Here is a 6,195-nt window from a genome sequence, read left to right on the forward strand (position 1 = left end):
GTGGCTCATACAGGTGTTGCACATAATCGCTGATCTCCACCGGCGCTAAACCCCACACACTTCTTGCATGGTGGCACTCAATGAGGGAGTGTCGCCACGAATCTGTCTCGCCACACACCACACAGGCATTCTGTGGCGCCATGTTACGATGCTGGAGGACATCAGCTGTCGGGAGAGACTGCCTGGCCAGCCTCCATAGAAATACTCTCAGCTTTGACGGAACCTTCATTTTCCATAGTGATGTCCACGCCTTCTCCTGGTCTTTGGTGTTGGAAGCAGCCGGTTGCTCATCTAGCCAAGCCAGCCTCCTCTCCCTAGTGTCCACTAGCATTCTGTATGCCGAGCGCACTGTAAAAACCCCGTTGCGCTCATAATGCCAGGCCCAAAAATCAGTTTGTCGTCTCGTGCTGAGTGGTATACTAACAATCACCTGGGCATCCATAGGAAGGAACACCGACTGGATTAGCTCGATATTCCAAGTCATTGTCGCTTGATTCATCAAATCACCCACTAGTTGCGGAAACCCCTGGGAGCTTGCACTAGGGACAATAGTAACCGGGCGCAGCATGCCATCTCTTGGGATTCAGTTCGTGTCAGTTTTCTATTAGTGAAACATCTCATGCGACGGCCAGACCAAGACCAGCCCAGGAAGTTCAGGCCCAGGACGTAAGGAACTAGCCGAATAGGCCAGAGCGTTGTTGATCCGACTTGTAATAACAAGGTCAGGTGGACAACGTTTCATCAGCTCAATGTTCAATGACAAATCACCAGTTCAAAAAAAAAATGACAAATCACGTTATTAGCTGTTCAGCTGTTGATCGAAGTGTTGGCAAATCACATCCCAAAATGCTACATGCACTAGGTACGTAGTGATCTGTCAGCAGAATGGAAAAGATTAATCCATCTCTATAAGCGTATATAGCTAGGGGTAGCTAGTGGAACATGGCTGTAGATTACATCCGTTTATTTAAAACTTGAAAAAATACCATTAAAAAATTATAAAAAATTAAAATAAATTTTGCATGTACATATTATCTTGATACTTAATCGTGTCAATTCTCAAGGAAAAATACAATTGCATGTGATCTACATAAAAATGGTAAAATATGCAAATAACACTATAATGTTTGGATTTGTAAAGAAATATATATTTCAATTTTTTCGTGTAGGCCATGTATGGTCGTATTTTCATTTGAGAATTGACATTAATAATTATCAAGACAATATGTACATGCAATACAAGTTTTACAGCGATTGGTATTTTTAATAACCGTTCATTCACCATGATCTGACGGTGGTAAGAAGACGGAACCAAATTAACGGAACCAAAATTGTGGGACCGGAACCAAAATCTGTGGGACCGGAACCTCTAAAATATTTTACGAATATTATAGAAAACAAGCGTCCTTTTTATCGGCTAAAACATCCAATAAAACTACACAAATCTTAAAGCAATAAACAATTAACATATATGCACATATCTTAAATCACCGAAATATCTCTCTTCTACTCCGTATCTCTCTCGTCTCTCACCATTCATCCTCTCTTTGCTCTCTCTCTGATCTGCGGCGGCTGGAGCACCGAGGGCGGCCTAGGCGGATGGAATCGAAGACGGCAAGGGGGAGATGGGGCGGCGTCTCTCCCCGGTGATCCCTAGGCGACGGCGGCTGGAGCACCGAGGGCAGCGGATGCGGACGGGATCGAGAGCGGCGAGGAGGAGACTGTTCAGCGACGGAGTTAGGCGAGGCAGGAGCGGGCGGGACGGCGTCATGATGCATTATCTGGACATACTTCTGGCAGAACGGAGAGAACGAACAGCAGCCGGCGGGCGCCCAGGTCTCCTCTTTCTTGTTGGTTTGATTTGCTATGTTTTCCTCCCGTTTCCTTGAATACATGGGATAGGCATCAAAAGGCAGTAGTAGGATCAGTACACCTTGTTAATTAGTTTCTTAATCTGCAGTATGATTTTTCTAACTGGATTGAGAGAGCTGATTGATTAATCCGTAGATTGAGGTTTGGCTTTGGGTTAATCTGCAGTAGGATGAACCACTACAACTACTATCTCAGATGGTCAAAACTTGCTTGACGGTAATGCTATCTAGGTTCTGCACTACAACTACAACTACTAGCTCTGTTGGTTGTGTAATGTTATCTAGGTCTTGGACTTCAGTTTTTTGTACGCCATAAACATTGCCTATTCCGGTGGTCACAAGTTTATTGTTCTTTTTATTAGTGTTGACTGCTGTTGGAGCCTATTTTTTTTCATACTACTTCTAAATTTACTGTGAGCAAGTTTCATGTTCATTTGTACATGATTATTTAGATAGTATCTTCTGAAGATTTTATATTTGTTTCTAAATGAATTTTGTTGTTATGACTTTATTCCTTTGCTTTTGTTTCTCTGCTTCATTAACTGCATGTCGTCTTATAGTCAGCATGAATAGACAACTCTATTTCTTTGTATTTTTTCAAATAAAATTACTAGTCATCTAACCTCACCTTCTGGAGTAGACCAGCATCTCTATTTATCTGCTCGTGGGATTTACTCGTTGTTTTAGGTAAGCAATGTTGTCGCAGTTATTTGCAAGCTATAGAGTACTTGCTAAACATGAGGCTACCCTACCCCTTCTCAATTAATTGTTCAGATATTTGTGATGGTTCTGCTGCTAGATCGTTTCACCTAGCTAACACATTCTATTTACCATTGTTTTCAGGGGTATGGGACACTCCTGATGGAAGAAGCAGAAAGAATTGCTCGTAAAGAGCATGGGTGGAGGAAACTGGTTGTCACATCAGGATCAGGAGTTGGGAACCGCCACTACTACTGCAAGCTGGGTTACCAGCTGGAGGGACCTTACATGCTCAAATGCCTGACTTAGTTTAGTTCAATATCCAATGGTGCTTGTATTGCAAATACACAAATCAGTGTACTCATGCTGTCAGTGTAATGTATCTGTAACATTGTTAGTTTTTGTGTGTGTGTTTGACATCCTTAGTATGGATTAATATGTCAGCATATTATATCTCCTAGTAGAATTGGAATTATTTCATCTATGCAATGAAGCTGCTTTACAAGATAGCCTCTTTAGAACTCCTATCCAAAAAATGAACTATTTAGAACACACATGGTGACTTATTTATTTCAAAAGAAGGGGTGCCCATTTGTTTCACATTGCATCGCAGGTTGTTGTACCTAGTGAAATGGTGAATCCTGAAACCCTCTACTTGGGTGATATGTATGCACTGAACTGGTGTCCAGTTTGTTGAGTTCTCATGAAATTATTAGTGGTCACTCAGCGCTTGATTACAGCTATTGTCCCATCTACCATCTACTATAAATAGTGTTGGCAACTTCCAAACATAAAAATAGATGAATCTACAAAGAGCTAAAACATCTTATATTAGTGAACTGAGAGAGTACAATCCACCCCTCATTTCAAGCTTCTCATCTGATACTAGACAAGAAAGAAAACCTTTGTTAGCAACCCAGTTCTAATCCACTGAATTATATAGAGATCGCAAGTTTGGATACAAGCAGCAAGAAGGTGGTCCAAGAGAGAGAGAGAGCCGGAAGCGTGTGAGAGGAGGCCGTCGTTTCGTTTGGTGTTGTGTCCTCCCATGTACTTGTAGGCTTCAGGTCCAGATCAACACAACGGCCATTCCACAACCCCACTTCAAAAGAAATCCAAGTAGATACGAAACTGTACCACTGTGGCCACAGATCATTCGCCCTCGGCACTGCAACAGTCTGCATTTTTATTACCTTAGAAGATATATCAGTTTAGCTTATCCATTGAGAAACATGGCCATGTTACCAGAACGTCGAGAATCCCGAATTCCAGCCTACTGAGATGATCCATAAGAAGGCCATGAGTGACGCCGGGCAGTTTGGCTGGTTGGACCTCGTGAAGGATATCTGAATCATGCAGATTACAGTTCCAACAGTGCTCAGACTCCTGAAGTTTGCCAAATGATCTTGCTCTCGCCAACTGAGAGGCACACATTAGTATACCGTACGGTTCTCATGTCCACTCAAGAAATTTCGCCAATGTGGAAATGGCTGAAGAACCACCAAGAAATAGTTGCCAAATTAAACATTCAAAAGTAACTTGCATATGTCCTTCGGTGATCAAATATCGAGGCCCATAAGAAGCATTCTGATAGAATGGCTGCACATATTAACTATCTGACCTTCCTAACCTCTCAATCCAAGGCACAATACCAAAGTATCCCAACACACTAGGAATGCACATGTCGTGAATAATGATGGAACCAGTAGGGATCGAGATATTACCATAGATGGCTTGGATTTGTAACCCAATATCAACACATGTTCTTGAAGAGGAACTACCAGAACTGCACTATCAAGACGCCTCACTTGGAAATCCACAATCTTTAATCTCCATGAACGACTGCATGTCAACGGTGCAACAAGGATGTTGTGGGTGTCAAGGCCGTACTCGGACAAAGTCGATGAAGAGGATATGTCCAAGACCCGGATGGCCATTGCCAGTTGGGTAGGCAATCCATCGAACAGGTCATGGGCGTTGTCCTGATGAAGCCTATATCTTCCGCTGGGTGCACATCGAGATTCTCCTGGTCGACGATGGTTGGTGATGAGGAGCTCTGGTGCCTCGCACGAGTGAGGAAGAGCTCCATAGACTCCTTCCAGTGGCAACGCCACTGTGGTGACACTCGCGGTCATGAAGTGGCTGTGTTGCTCAGGCGTCGAGCATGCAGTTGTGGTCACCTTCGCGACTATAGAGGACGATGCTCCATCGACGAGGACGACGTTGCTGGTTGCTGGGGGCGCCGTCGACGCTGCTCTGAGGTGAGCGCATGCCTTGGTCCTTCCGCCGAACACCTAGTGTGCATCGAAGCCGTAGAGACGGTGGGTGCTGGTGTCGCGTCAGGGCCGGCTGAAGATGAGCCAGGCGTGGCGGACGGTGCTGAGATGACGATGGTCGCCATAGGCACGCCGATCTGGACGGGCTGTGGCTTGGTTATGGTGCATACGGTGCTGCCATACGTGGAGCATCCTGTGGCCTGTGGGGATCTTTTTTTAATCCGATTCTAATTTGATGAGTCAACTCCTAAAACGTCCATTTAAAATAGTTATAGCATTATAGCAGTTACACAAAATTTATCACCAGTTTAATCAACGGTCACGAAAAATTATATTAGACGGAACCAAAATTTGATAAGACGGAACCTAGGTTCCGTGCCAATCACCGTAAAAGAGCTCGTACATGCAATCATGTATTTCAATTTTTTCTAAAATTTCCAAATGCTATTATTTTGAATAATTTAAAAACAGGGTTCATCTACACCCATAGGTGCATCTAAATCCGTGTAGGGGGTCGCGATCCGTACGCTGCTGTTTGAGGCAGAAAATTCAACTCGGTACCGCGTGACGATGTGGACGCTTCTGTATCTGTCAATGCATGGATTTTTGGCATAAACCGTTGATCGTCAATTAATGGATCTTTAAACGTCTCTAGTTTTGTTCCCTGCCTGATGGCGTGTCAGTGTCAGCCGGAGGAAGTCTACAAGTGGCCGGTCATCATCGCAAGATCGAAAGGCGCTGTCTGGTGACGAGTGGAGAAGATAGCTGCATGCCTCCTGGTCAGGTCCTTTTGGTCTTGTTCTGACAAAGGATATGGCAAGGATGAAATTTTCTTTTAGAGCAGCCACCTATTTGATTAATAGAAATCAAGTTAACGTGAGTAAATAAATGTAGGAACTAACATATACCAAGAGAAAACAGATGTCCTGAAAATTTTATAGAAATAATTTTAAATGAAGGACAGAAAAGTACAAAACTATCCCTAGGTTTTTTCCCACATGCCGAAACTAGCGGCCGCACCCAAACTCCAACGCCGCCAAGATGTTTGTTGGAAGAGACAACGAGCCTCCACCAGCCAGATTCAAAAGACATCATCACCAATGAGACTTTGTGATTTGATACATACATGTGTCTGTGCCTGTTCTGAACCGAAGAAACAAGATATGAGAACGCCATATGGATAGGTTTCTGGATGCATGGATATTACTTGGCATGAATAATGACTTGGGGTAGTCGACGTCGACCTGCCGGTGGATCAATCAGTTGTAGGTACGAGGCGTGTACACGTACAGTTGACACGGCTAGATACTCGCTAGTTCAATTATGGCTGGTGTACAGTGGTAGTATAT

At 43.8% G+C, this 6,195-nt stretch overlaps 1 long non-coding RNA gene across 1 annotated transcript; it reads left to right on the forward strand.

Moving 5' to 3' along the window:
- The first annotated feature begins 1,527 nt into the window (after window positions 1–1,527).
- Window positions 1,528–3,079, forward strand: LOC124661648. Its single transcript, XR_006990248.1, has 2 exons — window positions 1,528–2,558; window positions 2,715–3,079. It is a non-coding gene; the product is annotated as an uncharacterized LOC124661648 (long non-coding RNA).
- The last annotated feature ends 3,116 nt before the right edge of the window (window positions 3,080–6,195 follow it).

Source organism: Lolium rigidum, chromosome 6, assembly GCF_022539505.1.
Source record: "Lolium rigidum isolate FL_2022 chromosome 6, APGP_CSIRO_Lrig_0.1, whole genome shotgun sequence".
Taxonomy (NCBI): Eukaryota; Viridiplantae; Streptophyta; class Magnoliopsida; order Poales; family Poaceae; genus Lolium; species Lolium rigidum.